This window comes from Notamacropus eugenii, chromosome 4 (genome assembly GCF_028372415.1).
Source record: "Notamacropus eugenii isolate mMacEug1 chromosome 4, mMacEug1.pri_v2, whole genome shotgun sequence".
Taxonomy (NCBI): domain Eukaryota; kingdom Metazoa; phylum Chordata; class Mammalia; order Diprotodontia; family Macropodidae; genus Notamacropus; species Notamacropus eugenii.
The window spans coordinates 421,850,586-421,876,118 of record NC_092875.1 but is presented as its reverse complement, the minus strand read 5'-3'; the positions used below and the strand labels follow the sequence as shown (position 1 = coordinate 421,876,118).

General features: G+C 37.0%; 1 long non-coding RNA gene across 2 annotated transcripts in view; it reads left to right on the top strand.

Moving 5' to 3' along the window:
- Nucleotides 1–22,142, top strand: part of LOC140501808 (uncharacterized) — a 43,926-nt gene extending 21,784 nt beyond the window's left edge. The window contains exons 3-5 of one of the 2 annotated variants that reach the window (XR_011966362.1): nt 2,834–2,933; nt 4,860–4,928; nt 19,158–22,142. This is a non-coding gene — a long non-coding RNA (uncharacterized lncRNA). The remainder of the gene's footprint in view (nt 1–2,833; nt 2,934–4,859; nt 4,929–19,157) is intronic. The other variant, XR_011966361.1, reaches the window with a different exon arrangement.
- The last annotated feature ends 3,391 nt before the right edge of the window (nt 22,143–25,533 follow it).

Genomic DNA, 25,533 nt, shown 5'->3' with positions numbered 1-25,533 from the left:
TATCAAATCACACAAAATACTTGTATCGACTCCATTACAAAATATTCCTTAAAGATATAAGAAATAACTTAAATATTTGAAGGAATATTCACTGCTCATGGCTAGGACGTGTCAATATAATAAAAATGATAATATTACTATAGTTAATTTACAATTTTAATGCTACACAGATCAAACTATAAAAGGAATACTTTATTAAACTTGATACAATAATAATAAAATTTATCTTTAGAAACAAAAGAACTAAACTACCTAGGGAAATGATGAATAAAAGATATGGATGAAGGAATAGCATTTCAGACCTCAAACTATATTATAAAGCAGGAATCATAAAAAAATTATATCAGTTAAAAATAGAGAAGTATATCAATGGAACAGACTAGGACAAAGAGAATCAGAAACAATGGAACTTTCTAATCTAGTATCTCATAAACCCCCAAACAGAAATTACTTAGGAAAGAACTTCCTGTTTAATAAAAACCTCTAGGACAACTGTAAAGCAGTCTGAAAGAAATGAGGTTTAGACATTTTTTTATACCATATACTACAATACATTCAAAATGGATATGTGACCAAAAATTTTAAGGATCATACCATAAATAGGTAGAGAAGTGGGTCATATACCTTTCATAGCTATGGGTAGGAAGTATATTCTTAACCAAACAATGGCAATTATGAAAGCTAAAATGGATAATTTGATTACATGAAACTGAAAAACTTCTGCACAAACAAAATTAATGCACCTAGAATAAGAATGAAAACACTCAAATGGGAAAGTTTTCTTTATATACAATTTCTTTGATAAAGGTTTGGAATCTAAGACATGGAGACAGCTAACATATATACACACATATCTATATCTCTCATTTATGTATCTATCAATCACCAAAAGCCATTTCTCAATAGAGAAGTAATAAAAGGATATAAAGATATAAACATACAGACCACAAAGAAACTTCAAACAATTAACAGCTATATGAAATAATGTTACAAATCACCAATAATAAAAAAGGTACAAATCGAAACCACCCTAAGGATTCTCTTTACACTTAGAAAATTGGTATAGATGACAAAATATGGAACTAATCAATTTTGGAGAGGTTGTGGGAGATAGGCACACTCCTGCATTATTGGTAGAGCTGTGAGTATAGTCATTTTGGAAAGCAATTTGGAATTATGCAAATAAAGTGACTAAAATGTTCATACCCTTTGACCTAGAGATTCACTACTAGCTATGGGCTATTACTGTTATAAGAAACAACAAATTGGATGAATTTTAAAAAGTGTGAAAGATTTACATAAAATGATGCAGAGTGAAGACGAGACAAAAAAAAAAAACAACCCAAAACAACCATACAGTAACTATAATAATGTACACAGAAAGGATTAAAAGCAATTAAAAATAAATGTTGCAAAATTGCTAAGAACATACAAATCCCCAAAGAATATATGTGAGAAGACATCCCCACCCTACTCCTTTGCAGAGGTGGGAGGACCATAGATATGGCATATTGAATATATTTTTGGACTTTTTCAATGTATTAATCAATTTTTTGGATTTTGCCTTTTTTTTTCTTTTTTTCTTTAAAATAGCTATTTCTTATATGGGATAGCTCCCTGAAAGGAGGGAGGAAAAATGATACTGTGAGAAATTTAGGTGATAAAGAAAAGAAAACACAAATTGATTATTAAAAAAAAAGAAAAATATGTTATCATATATATATATATATATATATATATATATATATATATATATATATATATATATATATATCCAGATGTCAGTTCATATTCAGTCCAACTTGAAGGTGACCTACCTTTCCCCCAAGTTACTCCCTGGAGTAGGAAAAATAGATTCTGGATCCAGCCTAAGTACTTTGACTCAATGGATGTGAGTAAATTTGGGCTAGGTTTCAGAGTAGACTGGAATTCCCAAGGCAACAGCAGAAATTTCCCAGGCAAGTGATATGGTTCTGGGACACACTGCTCTAATCCAGAACTGTGGTGCTAAGTCATTCCAATTGGGAAGGCCACTCTGAATGAGTGAAAAGTCTGAATTAGAGATCTTATTCCATGGGTGAACCCCCTACCTTATCCCCTTCTCTTCCTCCCCACATCCCTTTCTTCACTATTGGTTTTACGTTCTTTCCTTACAAAGCTTTTCATTTCCCTATCTTAAAACAAGCAAAGAAACAAATAAAGACCCCTTTTTGGTTCATATTGCTCTCTCAAGCTATTTTCCTATCTCACTTATACCTTTTTACCTCTAAACTTTAAGAAATAATATTCTACACTCAGTTGCCTCCATTTCCAGCCCATTCAATCATTCCTTAATTTCCTGCCATCAGATTTCCCTCTCCACCACTCTGCTGAAACTCCTTTCTCCAAGGTCCCCAATGACCTCCTGATTGCCTAATGATGCAATAGACTTTTCAGTCCTAATCTTTTTTGACCTCTGCGGCATTTGACTCAGTTGCTGTTTTCCTCCCATTGCCCTCTCTTGATTCTTTCTTCTGTCTCTGACCACTCCTCATTTTCCTTCACTGGTTCTTCTTCTTCTTCCTGACCCCCAACGTTGACCAAAGGTCTGTCTTCCAGAAAGAACACTTCTCTTTTCTCTGTATCTTCTCCCTTAGTAGTCTCACATCTCATTTCCATGCAGATGGCCCTGCTAAAACCTCAAACTCAAGACGTTTGAAATTTACCTTCATCTTACCACTGAAACCTGGCCTTCTTCTCAACTTCCCCTTTTTGTTGAAAACACCACACTTTTCTCTGCCTAAGCTTATGATCTCAGAGTTGGTTTTTTTCACCCTTCTCTTATCACTTCTAGGTGATCCAGTAGATAAGAGTACCAGTAATGTGCAGTCAAGAACACTCATATTCCTGAGTTCACATTTGGTCCCCTACACTTATTAGCTATGTGACCTTGGGTAAGTCGCTTAACCCTTTTTGCCTCAATTTCTTCATCTGCAAAATGAGTTGGAGAAGAAAAGGACAAAACACTCAAGTATCTTTGCCAAGAAAATCTCAAAATGGAATCACAAAGAGTCAGATATGACTGAAAAATGACTGACCCCAGCTCCTCCCCATTTTAACTTAAAAGGCAGGAACTGTGTTGTTTTTCATATTTGTAGACAGACAGTGTTGTATAATGGGTCAGATTTGGGTTTGATTTTTGGTTGTATCACTTACTTAAGTGAGATGTTAGGCAAGTCACTTAACATTTCTGGATCTTAGTTTCCTTCATTGTAAATTAGAGATGAGATTTATAACGAAACTCTAATTCAAGTATGTTAAACTTTGCAAACATTGAACTGGTATATGACTGGGATTTCTTTCTGCTGTTATTAAACTACATTACAAAGTACATAGCACCTTGCAAATAATAGGGGCTTAATAAATGCTTTTTAAATTGAATTGAAACTTTTCCCATGATCTTTTTGTTTCTTCATTAAGGTATAACATATAACATAGAAAGGATTTTCTGAGCAAAGGCAAAGAAATTGTAAAGCAATACTCCAGTCTAAATTTGAATCATCTTGGGGGAATGATGGATAATATCAAGAGCAAATGAATATGGTAAAATTCCATTCATATAGGCTCTTCAAGACTGGTGTGATGTGATTAGAGCTAGTATGGCTCAACATGGGAAAAAAAGGGAGCTATATCTTATTACCAGGAGAGTGAATCAGCTCTGAAGGAATTAAACCACTATTTTTATTGTGAAACAAACTTTATTTCCTTAAAATCTTTTCATATCTATATGCTTATCTATTTTAATAAGTAGCTTTAAAACTGGACTTTGTTAAAGCACAATTAAATAAAAAACTGGCTAGTCTCTTTATCTTAACCATATAGATTTAACTTTTTCAAATAAGAGGCCATAACCACCCTCCACGTTGGGCTTATTTATCTTTTTTATAAATGAAATGCCTGACAGAAAATTTAATATCCCCACCCACTGTCAGCCTTTCAAATCCAAACCTATAAAGTGATAGCAGACATGCCAATCTCATACAAAAGACTTGCACATTATAGTCGTGCCATGTCACAGGAGCTCAGTATCTCAAAGTCTGCAGGCTGGGTAAGTTGTGACCAGAGCTAGAATGGTTCAACATGAAAAAAAGGATAGGATACATCTTATAAACAGGGTGGTTAATCAGTGTTGAAGGACCTGAGCTACTGTCTCTATAAAGAACCATCCAACCTAAACCTCAACCAGATTTCTCTGTTCAGAATCTCCACTAAGTCATCATCCAAGTTCTTGGAAACTTCAACCTGTTTACTACCAAAGAAACTTATTCTTCTTTTATACGATTCCGATTGGTAAAAAAATTCATTCTTATATTGAGCCAAAATCTGCCTCTTTGCAAATTCTATCTGATGATTCTCCAGGACCATTTAAAACAGGTGTGGGCCTTCTTTCATGAGACAGACTTTCAGATATTGGAAGATAACAATCATGTCTTCCCAAAGTCTTCTCTGCTCCAGCTTCAACAACCCCAATTCTTCCAGTCTATCCTCTCTCCCAATCCATTTACCATTCAATTAATTCTCCCCTGCATGCTCTGTTTATCCAGCTCATCATGTTCTGCCTAAAATGTGGCACCCACAGCTGTACTCCCACTGAACACATTTTTCTCAGTGTGACCAAGGTAGAGCAGAGTGGGAATTTTAATCCTGGTTTCTCAAAGATAATTAAACTTTTTAAGTGCAGGGTGATGATGGCCTTTATCTCATTGGGAGACCAGTTTAGCTAACTTTAGTGGGGTTTCTTAGCAGAGACTTCGTCTCCAGGGGATGGATCTGAACACCTGTTAGGCTCTATTTATGTTTTCTTTTATCTTCATCCTTAGCTATTTTTCACGTTTGCTTCATCATTTGCTGGACTCTCAAGACCTCTGACCTTTCCATCAGTCCTGTGGGTGAGTCCCTCATCCAGTTAGAACATGTGCTCTTGGGGAGCAAGAACTGTCTCACTTTCTTTTTTTATGCTCCCTGAGCTTGGTACAGTGTTTGGTTTATTTTTGTTGCTGTTCATGTTTCATTCATGTCTAACTCTTTGTGACCCCATTTGGGGGTTTGCTATTGGAGTGGTTTGTCATTTACTTCTCCGGATCATGTTACAGATAGAGAAACTGAGACCAACAAGTTTAAGTGGCTTGTCCAGGGTCACACAGCTGGTAAATGTCTGAAGCTGGATTTGAACCCAGCTCCTACTGACTCTAGGGCTGACACTCTATCCACTAGGCCATCTAGCTGCCCTGCTTGGTATATAGTATAAGCACTTAATAAAATGCTTTTTCCATTCAGCTGTCCACTGAGCTCTCCGTTCTGGAGGTACAGATGGAGACTGTGTCTTTGCTAGCACCCTCCTCTCTTCTCCTCTCCACCCTAGCTCTTGAAATACATAGAGTCCAATATAAAATTTATTAACTAATTCCATTTTCTCTACTGCCCAAGACTTGAAGTTAGTAAATTAGGGGGAGAAATTTTAGAAAACTTAGCAGCAATGTTAGCTAATTACATATTTTAACTTTAAAAGAACCAGTAGAAACACTTTAACTGGGGACATTTAAAATCCAAACGGGCCTAACATCAAAGGGGAGGAATAGTACTATAATACGGACAGTATGAGTTTCTATAGCTCTTTTCTTTTATACTTTTTAGAAGACTTCTCAGGCATGCTGTTATTTATTAGAAAAAATAATGCAAATAATTGTATGGATCTGGGGTTGAATTCATATTCTTTCTATCAAAACATTCAAATTTTATTCCTATTCCTATATTCCTGTATTTGTGACTTTGCACATTTTCATTTGTTTTAGTTTATCTAACATTATTTTTTAGAGGAAGCATGGCCTAGTAGAACCTTGCCTTAGAACCCAGAGGATCTGAATTCCAATCCTGCCTCTGACACGTACTTGTGTTTGACACTGGGCAAGTCACTAGACAACTCTTCAAAGCTATAAATTTCAGAGAAGGTACTTACCTGTACAGGGAGTTCCCTTATCAAGGGTGTTTCCTACATGGATGAAATGAGAAGTCTAGTTCTTATATCTATTATTTTTTCCAAGCAACTTAAGATCCTAAAATTCTATTAAAGAACCATAAGTTTATTTACCTTCTTGTATTTCCTAGGTGGTTCATTAACACTGAAATGACCCACCTTAAATAATTCTAACCAGCTTCACTCAGGGGGACATTTTGTAGCTAACTCATCCATGCACGCTTTCAAGATTTGTTTTTATTTTAATGAAACTTTGGGGTCCATATTGAGATTTTATTCCAGACATGGCAATCACCTGTTAATACCTACCTTAAAATGTATTAGATCAAAGTAATTTCTTTCATATGGCAAGGCATGGAATTTTGAGATTGCAACTTCTATGAATGAGGAGATCTGAAGTTCTTTTCTGAGAAAAAAAATAATGGCCTTAGCTGAATTTACTTCAATTTGAATTGTTCTTCCTGGGATATGAACAACTCTTCAACTGTTGTGATGGAGCAACTGCTTTGCCCTCTTTATGTCTGCACATAACTTTTGCTTTACTCCATAATCTTTGTACAACAGGCTTGTGTCAGAAAATTCATTCCTGAAGTTACTTTGCCCTGCACCTGCCAAAAAGATTGCTTGAGACATTTAACATAGATAGGCTAATGGAAGTGTTAACTATTCATTTACTTCTTTCTGTTCTCTGCATTGTATTCATTTCTACATTAAACCTGATAAACAAATAGCAGATTTCTTGGACCTTCTACCTCAATCTATCACAGATAAATCTTAGCCAGATTCTAGTATACCTTGAGTTGCAATTTAGATCTTCTGTTTTTATACAAGAATTAACCATTTGAATGGTGCTTCTGTAATATTTTTAAAGGTCTTTACTGATAGCATTGTATTCTAGGTTATCCACTGTTTTTTGTACAAGGTCTCGTGCTAACCCACTTGAATTTAGTTTATGAAAAAGCTTGTCTCTGCAAATGAATGTGCATACTTTTCAGAGAGGGAGGGAAGAAGGGAGAGAGAGAGAGAGAGAGAGAGAGAGAGAGAGAGAGAGAGAGAGAGAGAGAGAGAGAAACTGTGAAACGCTAAACTATATTATGTAAGCCTCTTATAACAGGACCAGTGTGGTAAATTTTTGTTTATTTTCAGGAAAAAAATATATACAGATAAACTTCCATCTTTTCCTTTATTTCCTCTCCCACCCCTCTGAAAATGAAAGACATATAACACAACATTTCCCTTAGCTGTTCCCCTAGGGAAACAACCAAATTCAGTACGTAGTTGTAGCAATCAGTTTATCTCAGGTGCCTGGTACTATTGATTCTTTCTGCTACCTTTAAATGATTCATATTGTTTTTGTGTTTTATTTTGCCTTGAGCGATATCACTGGTCCTAGGAATGATATTTTCCAGACAATTCACAAAGATCAACAGTTTGTTGTCTTCATGTGAGATCTTTGAACAAGGATTATTAAATTATTACATATTATTGTGGCACATGGCATATTATTGAACATTATTAGAGATTTTAATACAAAGGAAAATATCATAAATGTATCATTAATCAAAAAAGCAACTGAGAAGACAGCAGTAACTCTTCACCCAAATGTTTACTTTCTCATTTCTATAAAATCTTCATGAAAAATGGATTATGAAATCAACATGCATTTTCCCTCCTAGAACACATACTGGATTATTAAAATGACAAATCAATGCTGTAAAAAATCTAATTCCTAGATATAAGATGCTATTATTAAATAAAGTACCATCGACAAAAAAAAGGTCTTTTAAAATTTAAAATTCAGGAAATCTATGAGTCATCAAGTATAATGGGAGAAAATTCTGACCAAACTGAAGCCAAAAGGACTTTTAATAATTAAGTCCATAGTCCACACTACTTGATATGTTTCTTTATGAACTTTTTGTGAAATTCCGATCTAGGAGTACTGTTTAAAAATTTCCTTTCTTTCCCCTACTCATCTATCATTCTTAAAGATAACATCCTCACCCCACCTTCTCTTTACTTCAAAGATGATCTGAGGCTGAGATGGGCCAATGAGATTAAGGAGATAATTTCTACTTAGAATATTTTTCATTGAGGATTCCAAGAGAAGATTTTGATTTTGGTTTCCTCCGAAGCTTGCTCTTCAACTCTCTTTCTTCATTTATTCTAGATCTGCTAGTATCACCATCATCATCATCACTTTCTTCCTCAAAATCCTCATCTTTGTCTGTTAGAAGATGATCTGCATTCAAGTTTGCTTAAAGAATTTCATCTAACTGAGGTTTCTTAGACACAGTCAATTATGTTGTGAGCTCTTCAGTTTGACAATCATTTCTTCTGTTGTAGCATTTCTCTTTTTTTTATGGTTTTCTCCTGAGTCATGGTTGTGAACCTCTTCAGGGCTTCCTGAGTAGTTTGTCAATAATTAATCTTTGTGTGAGAAGGTAGATCTCTACTTGAATGTTGTTTAGAAAGTAGAGTCAAATCGCCTTCCACTTTTCCTCTTCCATCACTTGCAGGTTAAAATGTAATCTTTGACACTGTTATCATCTTAAATACTTAGCCAAGTGAGGATCCAATAGCCTTCTGATGTTAGACCAGCTCCATTGCTCATCCTCCTTCCCACAACTCTCTGAAGAGCATAGTTTGGACTCAACAATCATTTAAGTTCCTGCTATATTACAGGCACTGTGCTAAACCCTGGGAGTACAGAAAAAAGGTAAAAGACAGTCCTACTCTCCAGTAGCTCCTATGTTGATGGGGAGCTCACAGACTAATAGCACATATTAAGTATCCCTGAATAAAATATAAACAAGGGACAGGCAGACTTTCTTCGGAAATTTTTTTTATAATGGAACATATCTTTATAGTCACACAACTGATTGAGAGGTATAGAATATATAAGATCCCATCGATTTTATTGTTTCTTAAATATATAAAAAACATTTCTTCCGTTAAAGCAAAATACCACATTAAAGATTGCTCCAATAAGATGCTTTCTATGTATGTGACAAGATCAAAAAAGATTCCTTGAAAGATTCAGCTATAGAGATAAGCAACTTTGTCCAACGATCCTCTGATTGTCAATATCAAATGAGGAATGAAAGACAGAGATGAGCTCCCATTATAGGGCATGTTCTGTTCAGAAGGCAAATGGAAGAAGAGTTCCTTATGGATGATGGTTTTCTCTAGATGTTCCTGTTTATGGATAAAGTTATGCTGATTGAATAGTATTTAGGAACAATGCAGTAACTCCTTGATGAGATCAACAGCCATTCATAAAAAGATAAGCCTAATAAAACACAAGTGACTAAAGAATGAACATTGCCCAAATTAAGATCTTTAAATGGATGGCCAGCCAGCTATCGGTGCAACAGATAAATAGGGATTTGTGCCCAGAGCTGAAAAGGAAAAGATCAACTGAGAAGTCATTTGGGAAATTAAACAAAGTTTTCAATTATTGCAAATCAGCTCCCAACTGACAAAGACTTTCTTTTTAAAATATCAATATTTTCTCAGTGATGCTGTAGAGTTGCAAACCATGAAATAGTATCATCTCCAAATGACAGGTCAACCGAAAAGCAACAGAGAGAGAAGAGACAAAGTGGCCAGTAATGAGATATAACATATTACCAAATGAGAGTATAAGATATTGTCAGGATATGTGAGGTTGGAAAAAGAAAGGGTTCAGTTCTGGGGGAAAACAGAGAAAACCTACATTTTATCCTGGAAGCCAGAGAATAGTAAAAGACCTTGGGAAAGTGCTCCCGCCTAATGGGTAGATCTTCTATGAAAGACTTGCTATGAGGCATAGACAATAATTACATAGGATAGGAAGATGTGGTCAATTTGTAAGCTGTAGTCGCTAAGGGATCACCCACATGGGTGAAATCGCAGATCCACTGAGGAATAGAATTGCAGAGGTTTGTATTATGTTTCTTCTTTATCTTATTTCAAATCCTTTTGGAAGAAGGCAGGAATACCAGGGTGTTCCAATAGTCTTGATGCATTTTTAAGCTATTAAAGTTACTTAGGCTTTATTATATTTTTTTTAAAGCTTAAATAGCTTTCTTAGCTTAAAAATGCACCAAGACTTTTCAGGCACCCTGGATGTTAGTTGCCTGAGCTCCCTGCATTTTGCTTTGATAATATCCAACAAATTCCCTTGGTTTTGAACGCTAGCTAACAACCAGCCCATCTCTCATCTTGGTCCATTGGACATCAATGACTCTATTAACCAGTCAGGTTGGCCCTTGAGTTTTTTTTTCTCCTCTTAATCTTCAGCCTTGGTTCCACCTTTTCCCATTAAGGTTTACCCTTGCCTACTCCCCCATTCCCATTTCCTTAATTCTTGGCAAGTGTAGATCTTGTCTTGGGAAACACTTGATAGTATTGTGCAAGTCTATAACCAGATGGCTTACAGCTGTTGTTATGGCTGACTGCCATATATTCATGATCCCAACAGGGGGCTCCAGAGGCCATGTAGCTATAATGGTAATTGTCCCAAATTTCCTAACCACTAGCCACCCTACAGGGAGCACTAGAGTTCACTAAAGAACGCATATTTCTGACCAAGGCAGTGCATAGAGGAAATGGAACTTTGATCCCTGATAGCTCTTGAAATCTCCTGACATTTGTTGGGTAGGCCTAAGCCCTCCCATTGTATTGAACCCATGAACATTCCTCACAGACCAAAGTAGACTTTACCCTGTCTAGGATTATAGATTGTCTCCTGGGTCTCCCTAGTTCACAGAAAATAGCTTTCTACTAGACCACATTCTCTGGAGGACTTCTTGCTAATCTGGCTCAGTCTCAGGTCTGCTAGCATCAATGAGGAAGAGATCATGGTAAACCATGCTGGAAGCTGCCTAATGCTGAGTCAGGATTTGGCGTGAAATTACTCTGATGGGTCTTTAAAGGGATTGGCTATACTCATTCTGGATGAATTATCCAAAGTGCACAGGGATCCTGATCTGCCTATCCTTTCTAGTGATGTGTGCACATAGAATCCTACCTCTAATTCACATAGAATCTTACCACCAGCTAGGGTCTTCCTTGTATCTAACCTTCTAGCACTCAGTCAGCGCACCTTCTGGGAGCCATCTCTACAACCCAAAGGAAATGGGGAAGGTCAGTCTCTTTCCCCACTTCTTTCCCATTCCCCATTTTAGAGTTCCATTTAATCAGGCAGTCATCTACAAAATCCTACAGATTAGGCAACAGTAAGGCCCTCTGTGGATAAGTACACTGGACTTGGAGTCAGACTTGAGTTCAAATCCAGCTTCAGACACTTATTAGCTGTGTGACCTTAGGCAAGTAACTTAGCTTCTGTGTGCCTCAGCTCCCTACTGTAAAATGGGGATAAAAATTGCACCTACTACCAGAGTTGTTGTGAGAATCAAATTTGACAATATTTGTGATTTGTTCAGTAGCATCAGATTCTTTGTGACCCCATTTAGGTTTTTCTTGGCAAAAATACTGGAGTGGTTTGTCATTTCCTTCTCTAGCTCATTTCATGGATGAGATAACTGAGAAAAAACAGGGTTAAGTAACTTGCCCAGGGTCACACAGCCAGTAGGTGTCAATTTGAACTCAGATCTTCCTGACCCTAGGCCTTGCACTCCATCCACTATGCCACCTAGCTGCCCTTAATATTTGTAAAGCACTTTTCAAACCTTAAAGCACTATAAAATGTTAGTGATGAAGATGATCGTGACGGTGGTGGTGATGATTGCTTCATCTCCATAACATGATGATTCCTTCATCTCCATAACAATTTTTGAACCTAAACTGCTTAGGTCCTTGCTCTGTGGGTATTGGCAGGAGTTTTAGGGTGAGAAATGGCAGAACAGATGCAAGCACCACTTATGGCACTTGTCAAAACTCAGCAGCTATTTGCTCAAAAGCTGGGCAAGGAACTATGTCTCTGCCTTTACCACAGAGGTGGGATGGCTGCCTTGGCTGACTTGACACCATGAAGACAGCAAAAAAGAACATATTTCCAGGGGGACGAAAGGGAAAGGGAGCTAGCTTCAACTATTTAAGGGTCATCATATGGAAGTCAGATTAAACTTGTTCTGCTTGGCCCCAGAGGGCAAAACTAAGAGAATTGAGTGAAAGTTGCAATGGATCAGATAGATGGTTTAAAAAATTTTTTTAGGCAATTGGGGTTAAGTGACTTGTCTAGGGTCACACAACTAGTAAGCATTTAAGGGCAATTTGGAACTTAGGTCCTCCTGACTCTAGGGCCATGTTCTATCCACTGTACCACCTAGCTACCTCAAGTTTTGATATAAAGAAACCTTCCTTATAATTAGGGATAAGAGCAAAAAGAGTCATTTTAGGGAAATGAGTTCAAATTGATACCTACTAGCTGTGTGACCCTGGGTGAGTTACTTAACCCTGTTTTTTTTCTCAGTTATCTCATCCGTGAAATGAGCTAGAGAAAGAAATGACAAACCACTCCAGTATTTTTGTCAAGAAAAACTTACGTGGGGTCACAAAGACCTAACTAGAGATTTTAAAATAAAGTCCAGTTGTCCTCCGTCCCGTCAGTTGTGGATTCTTATATGGGTTTGGGTTGGACTATATTATGGTCTTTCATGTCCCCTCTAATTCTGAGATTCTGTGACACTCTACAATGGTGCTAAACTCAAACATCAGGGGCCACTAAACCTTATATAAAGATCCCTGTGGGCTCCATATTGATTTAGAAGAACACATATTAACGTTATCTGTTCTATTGTATTTTTATTTACTTTGTTAGTTATTTCCCAGTTGCATTTTAATCTAGTTAGATGGCACTTGTGGTCCACAGAAGCAGTATGTTTGGCACTCCTGCTCTATAATACTTGAGAAGAGGAGATTTTAGCTATCCATTCTTAACCTCTGTAACAGATCTTCTTGGAAATGAACAGAAAGGGGTTGTTGTGGGTCCCTTTCCACCCATCACTCAGGTAGTAAGTCCTGTTCTCTACTCTTTGGAACTACCCTGCTACAGTAGGGTTATCTCAGTTCTAAGTCTAAGTCCTCACCCACACCAACTAATAAAGATGAACAGGAAGAAGATTTTGTGAGAGAATTGTCAATTCTCAGAGGCATCAGGGCCACTATTGGGCTGAAGAGAGGACATGGGAAATAGTGCATGATGTCCACACCCAGGATTTGACAGAGGCCTTTGACCAACTCCCTCTTATCAAATCTCTTAAATAAATAGGATCAAATTTAAGGAAGACAGTCAAGTCAGAAAGAATTTATTAAGCATCTACTGTGTGCTACGTGCTGTGTTAAATGATGGGGGTACAAAGAAAGTCAAAAAACAATCTCTGCTCCCAAGGATTTCATAATCTATTGCAAGAGACAACATGTAACAGCTATGTTCACACAAGATGTAAAGGTAGATATATTCATGATATATGTATAATAAATTGGAGACGAGGAAGGCACTAAGATTAAGGCATACTAAGAAAGACTTATTTCAGAGACTTTAGATGAGACTTGCACCAAGTCAGGGAAGCTAGGCAGTAGCAATGAGGAGAAAGAGAGAGTCTAGTCATGGGAGAGAGTAAGTAAAAATCCATGGAGTTGAGAAATGGAATATGATGTGTGAGGAGCAGTCGGGAGGTCAGTGTCGCTGGATTGCAGAGTTTGTGGAGGGCAGTAAGGTGTAAGGAGACTGGAAAAGTAGAAGAAATCAATCAGGTTATGAAAGGTTTTGAATGCCAAATGGAAGGTTTTATATTTGGGCCTGGAAGCCACAGGAAGGTACAGGAGTTTATTAAATGGGGGTGGGAGCAAGGGAATATGTTTTGTAGTGGATAGAGAACCAGTTCAGAGTCAACAAGGTCTTGGTTCCAGACCCCAGCTAACATATACTAGCTGTGCTTCTCTGGGCAAGTACTTAACCTCTCAGTGTCCCAGGAAACTCTCTGAGATTATGTTACAGAAGATATCCTAGTCAATACTGGTAGAGGGAGTGTTCTTACCAAGAGTTTCCTTCATCAATGGAATCACAGGTGGAATTCCATCCCAACCTCTGAGAAGCATCTTGAATTGCAACAGGGCTAAGTTTTCGTTTTGGTTTTTTTTTTTTTTACATCTCCCATGTTCCATCACCCTAATGTTTGGCAAATTCCCTCAGCTTTGAACCAATAATTGGCCCATTTCTTGGATAAAGGAGCCCCACATTCTCTTTTGGTTAGCAGATCAGCCTGGTCTTTGAATTACACTTTCTCTCCTTCCATCATCAGCCTCATTTTCCCTGAGCCCTGGTGTAGATTATCCTTCATTTTCCCCATTCCTCTTTCCTCTTCCCTGAAGATTTCTTTAATTATTGGCATATGCTTGCTGCCTCAAGTAGAACATGACTAATAAATCCTAAATTAAAAAAAAACAAAAACAAAAAGCAGCAGCAAAAACTCCCCTCTGTCTTCTATTAAGAAATGAAGAAGGGAAGAGTTGCCCCTTCCTTTCATAAATGCTGCTTGGGGACTTTAGTTGTAGATTAGAAATGCTATGATAAGGGTGGGGAGAGGGAAAAGGAGAGATTGTAAGGTAAGCTCACATTACATGAGAGAGTCAATTTGGTACAAATGAAAACACACTGAAGTTTCAGTCTAAGTACCTGGATTCATGCCCCAGATCTACCACTTACTCCTAAAGCATTTGAGGTATATCATTTAACTTCTCTGAATCTCAGTTTCCTTATCTGTAAAAGGAGAGGGCTGAGCTTAATGATCTTTAATATCAATTAACATGAACTTATCAAGCACCTACTATGTGCCATGTACTGCCAAAGGCAATAGGGATATAAAGACAAAAGCAAAAACTGACCCTTCCCTCAAGGGACTTAGCCTCTACTGGAAGCAGTTGGAAATTCCCTTCTAATTCTCAGTCTATGATCTCTTTAGTCAAATTAAACAAATATTTGCTATGCTTCTTCGACATGCCAAGCATTGCACAAGACCCCCCTGTCCTCAAGAATCTTACAGTCTAGTAGAGAATCCCAAGGGCTGATTCTTTGCTCTCAGCAACAAAATGATGATCATAATCCCAGTTATTTCCAACACACACTAGACCCAAACAGTATTTGGGCACTGAACTGGAAGATGGCACCTGTATGTTGACCATCCAAGAGCAGTGGTAACAGCACTGGATTTGGGTCAGAGGGCCCAAGCTCAAGTGCTAGTTCTACTGTTTTTGTGATCCTCCCCGAGAAAATCTCTTCACCTTCCTGGATTTCAGTGTCACCATCACTGGATTGCAGGGACTGACTTTTGCCTTTTTTTCCTGGCAATGGTAGGCACTTAATAAATGTTTATTGAATTGAATTGATAAAACAAGGAGGTTGAACTAAATTACCTCTAAGAGCTCTTCCAACTCTAAATCCTGTGTTCCCTACGAACTGAAATTTACTCATCCAAAACTAATCGTAGCTCAGCATGAAGGCATTATTAGCACAGTAGGTGGGGAGTGCAAGGGAACTCTCCAGACAGGAAAAGCTAATACTATGTCTTGTTTACTAAGAAAGCAAAACTTCTAGCCCTGACCGCTTCTTCAAATATTCAATTATTGTGAATTTTAATGCACACATGGAAATCAAGAGAGGGTCACAGGTCACCTCAAGTTCACTTGTGCATCCTTCTCTTTAGGTTTCGAAGGACAATGTGATATAGCAGAAAGGGCATTGGATTCATTAATAATAGCAGCTATTATGCTTTATAAATATCATCTCATTTGTCCTTCATAACAAAACTGAAGCAAGCGCTATTGTCATCTCCTTTTTTACAGATAAGGAAACTGAGGCTGAGAGCAGTGAAGTGACTTGGCCAGGGTCACCCACCTAGTCATGTCTGAAGCAAGATTCTAACTCAGGTATTCCTAAGTCCAGGTGAAACATGCTATCCACTGTGCCACCTACCTAACTCTCAAAGTACTAATTTTGTGTCCTTGACCCGGGGAACTTAGCTTCTTTGAGCTAAAATAGGTTAAAATGAAGGGGTTGAACTGCAGTCTCTCTAAGGTCCTTTCCAATTCTAAAATTCTATGAAATGACTATGATCTTGTGCAGATTTAAATACCATAATGATGTTATAAATACAACCTATATATGTGTATATATATACACATATATATACACTTTTAAAACTTAACTGATCCTTAGACTGTGACATAAAGCAACATAGCATTGTCTTTTTATCCAGAAAAATATCACCATCTTATATACCAGAGCTGAAAGAAAAGGTGCTGATCCTCGTTCACCAGATATCTGAATGGCCCCATTGTACCTGGAGGGTTAGGAATGAAGAAAATGAGGGAATTGGATTACACAGATGGTGATCCGCTTCAGAGGAATCAGACGTGGTCCACAGCACTCCTGAAAGCAGTCAGAACTAGATTAAAATGTAATCGGGAAATATTTAACAAAATAAATTAAAATACAATAAAACATAGAAAATGCATTTTAAAACTACATCAATTCTCAGTCCGTAGAGATCAGTCTGAGTCTGACTCTACTGATCCATTTCATTGTATGTACACTCTTCTTAAGAGCACAGTATGTACTTTGTAATTATTATTTGCAAAATGAAGGAAAGACTGTAACTGTCTCATCTATCACACCAACACAGAATCTGTCCAGCAAATAGCTGAATACACTCAGTTAATGTCTTTCTTTTTCTTTTCTCTCTCTCTGACTCTCTCTGTCTTTCTCTGTCTCTCTCTGTCTCTCTGTCTCTGTCTCTCTCTTTCAGCAAGAAATAGACATTTCCCCTGCATTCTAGATGTAGCTCCTGGCTCGGGATCCCCTCAGCCTCTTGGCTCTGGCAATCTGGATCTCTGGATCTGATCCTGAGGGCTGACTCAGAAAGGTCATTTGCTTTCGTTGGTTTATTATTCCCCCACCTGCAGTTTACTCCAGGACAGTTTCTAAATATAACTTCCTCACCCCCTCAGACAAAACCCAAATTTTTCACTTCTGCATTTGAGGCTTGTCACCGTGAGGCTCCCATGTATCTTTTTGGTTTTAGCTTATGTAACCTTTCCTCCAACTCTATCCTGTAGGAAAACCAGGCGACTAGATGTTCTGCAAGCTCAGTGTTATACCACTCATCTCTGACATTAGGCAGCTATGTGATGTAGTGCTTTGCTTGGACTCAGGAGGTCTTTGAGAAGTTTAAATCTGGCTTTAGAGATTCACAAGGTGTGTGGTCCTAAGCAAGTCACTTCACTTTCATCCGCCTCAGTTTTCTCAACTGTAAAATGGGACTTAGTGCAGCACCTATCTCCCAGGGCTGGTTGTGAGGATCAAATGAGACCGCCCTGACCCTCATATCCTGAAGGCTGGGTAAGTAACTTTGCACCACTCCTTAGGAGTTCTTTGACGCCCTTCTGGGGATTGGGGGAAGTGTCTAGGCATTCTGTCATTGGCTCCAGACTCTGTGGATGATGCTCCTTCAATAGTAACGGTTTGTCCTATGCATTCCTGTTCCATTTAGCCACTAATAGTCAAATAGCTTTTATAAAGGAATATTTACTTCAAAAGGTAAAATTACAAATATCCCAACACATGGGAGGCATAATCCCCTCTCCCCCTTTGCATCACCTCAGTCTCTGGGGATAGGAAGGTGATTAGGTTCTTAACTTAATTCAGTTCTTACTGAGCAAGGTCCCAGTTCCAAGTTTGAACCCCGTTTCAGTCGTGAGTCCCAGCACTTGGGCTTCTCTGGGATGTACCTTCCTTCCTGTTATCCTGACTCTAAGATCCTCATGGCCCTAACACCCTGGTTCCACGAGGATCACCTGAAACAGAGGAGTACAGAAAACCCAGACCAGAAACAAATACCAGTCCCCCTGGCCCTCAACCTGGCCCATTTCTCAGAAATGTGGTAAAGGAGGGAGAGCAAGGGAAGGAAGTTCTATCCCTCTCCTTGGTTTAGTCCATGATGTCTGTGAATGCTCTGGAAGAAGGGGTACATGGAAAAGAATGGTTGAAAAGAGAGGACTTGTTTCATCTCAATAGTTTTAAAGACACTGGCAGCCAATCAAAAGAGACTACCTCTGCCTATGGGGTAGGGGCAAAGAAGTTTCCAAGTTAGGCAGTCTCAACATACTCCCAAAGCCCCATAACTGGGGCAGCTAGGTGGCTCAGTGAATAGAGGCCCAGCCTTGGAGTCAAGAGGACCTGAGTTCAAATTTGACCTCAGACACTTGATACTTACTAGCTGTGTGACCTTGGGCAAGTCACTCAACCCCAATTGCCCTGCTCTCTCCCTCAATAAAAAAAGAGTGCTTCCAACTTAGGGAGACTGAGTATGTCCAGACAATCACAGTTTACAGAGATGATGTTATAATAAGTGCTTAATAAATGCATAGGCAGATAAAAGACTCTCTCTTCCTCTCAATGATGTGGATCGGGTTAAAATGAATATTAAGGGTTGCTTTTCCAGTACTTTGTGAAGCCCCTGCTTTATTTTCTAACCTGAAGGCACCCTAAAGTCTATCCTCCTTATCTTAATACAGCAGAAAACTTCCCCCTTATCCTGGACCATAAAATTCCTTGTCTCCCCCACCCTGAGTTGTAAACTCTCCCCTGTCTCCTTTATCTTGTGTCATCCATCTTCCTCATCCTGTCCCTGAATCTCCAATCCCCATTAGAAACCCTAAAAATTACATCCTTTCAGTGTATATAAGTCTGGTCCTTTTCCTATATTTGTTTAGATCCTTGCTAAACGTCAGGCCTGCTGCTTTTGGGTCAATAAAGCTCCCAGTGGCTACAGAGGTCTAAGTGAACTCATTCGTATCTACACCAGTTCTAACAATTCGAAATCTCATCATCAGAGTTCTTTCAGAATATTTAGCTCTCTTCAAGGCTCAGGTCAAATGTCTTCTCCTCTCCTCCCTGATTACCCCAAACACTCAAGACTCTGTCCTCCATTTTTACTAGAGGACTATCTTTTCTTTATCCTTTCATTCTCTGTTTAGTATTATACTTTTTTGTATGTAGGTTGTATCTTTTCAGTTTTTAACCCAGTACCAATCAAATGTGGTTAATAAATAATTATTTAATTTTTAAATTATTTCAATTTTTAAATAATTAATTTTAATTTAATGTTTGACAAATATTATTTTAATTGATTGAATACAGGAATCAATAAAATGGAATCCTGGGCAAAACTTAGGACCTAGGAAGGCACAAACAGCTGGGATGTGAAGCTCAATTTCCTGAGGACTCTACTATCTGACCTCCATTTAGATGAGAGAAAAGAAAGCTGTTGGGAGTCAAGAAGTCTGCAGTATCGTCTTGTCTGTACCAGAAACCGGTTGCGTGACTCTGGATAAGCCACTTCCTTTTTCTGAAAGGATGACAATTTCATCAATTTCCTTATCTAGAAAGTGAATGGCTTGGAGTGAACGAACTCTATGGACCTTCCAGCTCTATATCTTTACTCCCATAATTGTGATACAAGCAACAAAGTGGCACAGTAGGCAGAGCACTGGGCCAAGGGTCAGGAAGACCAGAGTTCATATCCTGCCTCAGATGCTTAACCAGCTTGGGCAAGTCACCTAACTTTTCTTTACCTCAGCTTCATCCTCTGCAAAATGGGGATTCCTCACAGAGTTTTTGTGAAGATCAAATGAGATATTTGTAAGAAGTGTATAGCACAATACCTAGCACCTGTTAGATGCTATATAAATGTGTACTCCCTTCCTTTGTCCATTGTTCTAAGGAACCTGTATAAGATCCTTAACAACATTAACATTCTGTGATTTAGTTTTTTGACACATAGGTTAGGTATTTTCCTAATCATAAATGATACAGGGACCTTTTGCTCTCAGAAGCTCCAGGCTGTGATCTCCGCATTCAAGTGCATTGCCCCAGCAATGCTGAACAGAATGACAAGTCCAAACAAGGGTTAAAGTTCTGTGACTATAGAAGAACTCCAGGGCATCAGGAAATAAGTGAGCAGTGTTGGAACAGCCTCCATTTCTGGCTTCTGCTGAGTGTCTGATCCTGCCTCTGGCTTCTTAGATTTCTATGGCCTGTCATAAAGGTGATGAATCATTTAGGAGATCCCCAGAATTTCTCAACATATTTTGTGACTAGCACAAAACAGGAGAGAGTAATTTGATATGTGGTCATCCTTAAGGTATCAATTCAGTTTTTCTTCTTTCATTTCAACAGACAAGTTCAGGAATGTTTCATACCTGAATTGGGCATTTTATCTACTCTCAACCTCCACTAATCCTTCTTTAATATCTCTGAGACATAAAGTCTGTCCTATATTTAATATATGTATTGTTACCTCAGAAGCTTGCATGGAAACTGGGGGTCATTTTCTACAAATGGAGCAGAGTATATCACCTGCCCTCTTCCAGAAACTTAAAATATAGAAATAAATCAATGTAACATTAGAGATGGTAGGAATATATGATTGTATATGGTATATACTTCTCCAAATTCCCAGTTTTCTTCAGTCCTTGGGAAGACTTCTGAATCTGGCATTCAGAAAGTAGGGGAAGGAATTGAAGCTTAGCATCTATTACTGGCCACAGGGAAGGTTCAGACACAATCTTCAGAGTAGTTTTGAATGTGGCCCACAACTCTACAATATGGCGCCAGCATTTCTGTGAAGAAATGGTGTTTTGGAAGAAAACAGATTATAATAACACTGTACTGCCCACTTCCCTTTGGTTTCTCTTGTGGCAATTTCAGACTCCAATTTAGACTCCAGTAGTACAACAATCCCTACCTCATACACAACTCCCATTGTTCCATGGCCTTCAAATGCTGGGTGGATTTAGAACTTCTCCCAGACCCCCAGGGGAGCAATGAGGGTGGTCAGGAGGATTTCTGGGAAATCAATTGAACTGAACTTTCCATGGAGTCTTTTTTTCTTTTCAAAATCAAAGTATTTATTATGTATTTTTCTTTAAAAACAGTTTTATTGATGAGTTTTGTTTTTACATTTCAAACGGATTGCTCCTACCTTTAGAGAAGTCTGTTGGAGCAAAGTAAAACATCTATGTAAAAGTTGTAACAGTGAACGTATCTGAAAGTACATGAAACATTTCACATTTGTAGCATAAACACACACACATACTTTTTTAAAAAATTTAATAAGTGTCCATTTTATTTCCCTCTCAACCTTGACCTCATTAAGGAGAAAAAAAGAAATGAAAAAACAAAATTTTTATAATATCTATGTATAGTTAAGCAAAACAAATTCTTTCCATGGCTGTATACAGCACATATCTATCTATCTATCTATCTATCTATCTATCTATCTATCTATCTATCTATCTATCTATCTATCTATATATATATATATATATATATCATTGTGTGCCCTAAATTCTTTAATTGTCATAGGTAACATGCATCATCATCAGATTTCTGGAATCATGAATGATCATTATATTGATCATAGGGCTCAGAACTTTCGAAGTTGTTTGGATTTTTTTACAATATTATCATACAAATTGTTCTCCTAGTTCTGCTCCTTTCATTCTCCATTATTTTATAAAAGTCCTCAGAATTGTTCATTTTTATAACCTGACAATATAAATCATTCTTCTCATTCTGCTTATTTCACTCTGATTCAGTTCAAATAAATTTTCCCACATCTTTTTGAAATCATCTATTTCCTCATTTTGTACAGTAAAATAGTATTCATTACATTCATATATCACAATTTATTCAGTCAATCCTCAGTTATTGGGCATCCTCTTCTTTTTTAGTTTTTGCCACCACGAAAGAAGCTATTAGTATTTTCACATACAAAGGACTTGTTCCTCTTTTTCTCATTCTTTTAGGTACAGAACTAGTAGCGATCTAGCTGGGTCAAAATCACTCTTAATTTTTTGTGTATAATTTCAAATTGCTTAACTGTTTTCTTTTTTTTTCACATATTTTCTTTTTTTACAAAAACATGTAAAAATTAACATTTTTTTACTTTGAGTTCCATATTCTCTCCCTCCATTCCTCATTGAGAAAGCAAGCAATTTGAAATAGGTTAAATGTGTGCAGTCATGCAGAATATATCTCCATATTAGTCATGCTGTGAAAGAAAACATAGACCAAAAACCAGAACACAACCAGAAAAATAAAGAACGTTTGAAACAAAGTACACTTCAGTTTGCATTCAGACTCCATCAGTTCTTTCTCTGAAAGTGGATAGCATTTTTCACCATGAGTGCTTTGGAATTGTCTTACTATCACTGTTTTGCTGAGAATGTCATTCACAGTTGATCAGCTACAATATTGTTGTTACTATGTACAATGACCTAGTTCTGCTAGCTTCACTTTGTATCAGTCATTTAAGTCTTTTCAGGTTTTTCTGAAATCATCCTGTTTAATATTTCTTATAGCACAGTAGTATTCTGGTATGTCACAACCTGCTCAACCATTCTTCAATTGATGGGCACACCATCAATTTCCAGTTTTTTACCACCACAAAAAGAGTTCCTATAAATATTTTTGGACGTATAGGTTCTTTTCCTTTTTAAAAATCTATTTGCAATACAGAACTAGTTAGCAGTATTGCTAAGTTAAAAGGTATACAGAGTTTTATAGTGCTTTGGGCATAGTTCCAGATTGTTGTCCAGAATGGTTGAATGAGTTCACTACTCCACCAACAGTGCATTAGTGTCCCAATTTTCTCATATCCCTTCCAAGCATGTCATTTTCCTTTTCTGTCACATTAGTCAATCTAATAGTTGTGAGGTGGTACATCAGAGCTTTTTTTAATGTGCATTACAGTGACTTGAGCATTTTTTTTCTCATAACTACAGACAGCTTTGATTTCTTCTGCAAACTGCCAATTCATATCCTTGGACCATTGATCAACTGGAGAATGACATATTCTTATAAATTTATAAATCTTATAAATTTAACTCAGTTCTCTACATATTTGAGAAAATGAAGGCTTTTTCAGAGAAACTTTCTGTAAAAAAATCCCTTCCCCCCCCCCCCAGTTTTCTGCTTTTCTTGTAATCTTGGCTGCAATGGTTTAGTTTCTTAAATTTCATGTAATCAAAATTATCCATTTTATATTCCATAATGCTCTCTATCTCTACATGTTCCCCTAATTTGTTTATGGTATCACCATTTATGTCTAAACCATGTACCCATTTTGACCTTACCTTGGTATATGGTATGAGATGTTGGTCTATACCTAAACTGCTTTCCAGTATTCCCAGCAATTTTTGTCAAATAGTGGGTTCTTGTTACCAAAATTTCAATCTTTGGGTTTATTAAACACTAGATTATTATGGTCATTTATTTCTGTGTATTGTGTACCTAATATATCTACCACTCTATTTTTCGGTCAGTACCAGATTGTTTGGATAATTACTGCTTTGTAATATTGTTTGAAATCTGGTATGGTTAAGCCACCTTCCTTCACATTTTTTCATTGATTCCCTTGATATTATTGACTTATTTTTTTTTCAGATGAATTTTGTTGTTTTTTTTCCTAGCTCTATAAAATGTTTTTGGTAGTTTTATTAGTATGGCACTGAACAAATAATTAATTTAGGTAGAATTGTCATTTTGTTATATCAATTTGGCCTACCCATGAGCAATTAATATTCTTCCAATTGTTCAGATGTGACTTTATTTGTGTGAGAAATGTTTTGTAATTGTGTTCATATAATTCTTGAGTTTGTCGTGGTAAGTTGATAGTATTTTATTGTTTTTGTTGCCCACAATTATTTTAAATGAATTTTCTCTTTCTATCTTGTTGCTGGACTTTGTTGGTATGTTGAAATGCTGGTGATTTATGTGGTTTTATTTTATATCCTGTAACTGTATCAAAGTTGATAATTATTTCCACTAGTTTTTCACTTGGTTCTCTAGGATTCCCTGATTATACCATCATATCATCTGCAAAGAACAATGGTTTGGTTTCCTCATTTTCTTATTCCCTTAATTTCATTTTCTTCTCTTATTACTGTAGCTAGCATCTCTAGTATAATATTGAAAAACAGTGGTGATAATGGGCATCCTTGCTTCATCTCTGATCTTATTGTGAAAGCTGTTACAGATAATACTTGCAGATAGTTTTAGAAAGATACTACTCATCATTTTAAGGAAAGCTCCATTTATTCTTGTGCTTTCTGGTGTTTTTAAATAGAAATGAGTGTTGTATTTTGACAAAAGTTTTTTCTGCATCTATTGAGATAATAATACAATTTCTGTTGACTTTGTTATTAGTATGGTCAATTATGCTGATAATTTTCCTAATATTGAACCAGTCCTACATTCCTGGTATAAATCCCACCTGGTCATAGTGTATGATCCTGGTGATATACTGCTGCAATTTTCTTCTTAGTGTTTTATTTAAAATTTTTGCATCAACGTCCATTAGTTTTCTTTCTCTGTTTATGATCTTCCTGGTTTAGTTATTAGCACCATATTGATGTCATAAAAGGAATCTGGTAGCACTCTTTCTTCGCCTATTTTTCAAAATAGTTTATATAGCATTATCTGCTTATTTGTTATTTATTTCATAAAAACCAGCTTATGGCTTTATTTATTAGTTCAATGGTTTTCTTACCTTCAATTTTATTAATCTCTCCTTTGATTTTCAGAATGTCTAATTTGGTGTTCAACTAGGAATTTTCAGTTTATTCTTTTTCTAGTTATTTTTGGTTGCCTGACCAATTCATTGATTTGTTCTTTATTTTATTAATGTAAGCATTCAGAGATATAAATTTCCCCCTAAATACTGCTTTGGCTGCAGCCCAAAAAATCTGGTATGTTGTCTTATTATTTTCATTCTCTTTAATAAAATTGCTGATGGTTTCTATGATGTGTTATTTGACCCACTCATTCTTAAGGATTAGGTTGTTTAGCTTCCAGTTAATTTCTAATCTATTTTTCTATAGACCTTTATTGAATATAATTTTTATTGAATTATGATCTTAAAAGGATGCATTTAATATTTCTGGTTTTATGCATGTGATTGTGAGGTTTTACTGTGTATTTCCCTTCATTCTGTTTTTCTCCTATTTATCTTTCTCTTACTTACCCCATCCATTCTCAAAAGTGTTATGCTTCTGACCACTGCCCCCCTCAGTCCACCTTCACTTCTTTTAGGCCCACCTTCTCTTATTCCCCTTTCCTTCTACTTCTCTGTAGGGTAAGATAAATTTCTATACCCAACTAATTGTGGATGTTATTGCCTGTTTGAGGCAATTGCAATTAGAATAAGGTTCAAGCCTTTCTTGCCATCATCCTCTATCTTCTCTCCACTGTAAAAGTTTTTTTTGTGTGTCTCTTGTGAGATAATTTGCCCCATTCTATGGCTACTTTCCTCCTTCTCCCATTGAATCCCTTTTTCTCACCCCTTAATTTTATTTTTTTAGATCATCCCATCATAGTCAACTCTCTGTCTATGTATACTCTTATTAGCTGCACTAATAATGATAAAGTTCTTCGAAATTACAAGTGTCATCTTCCCATATAGGAATATAAATCATTTAACTATATCAAGTCCCTAATGATTTTTTTTCATGTT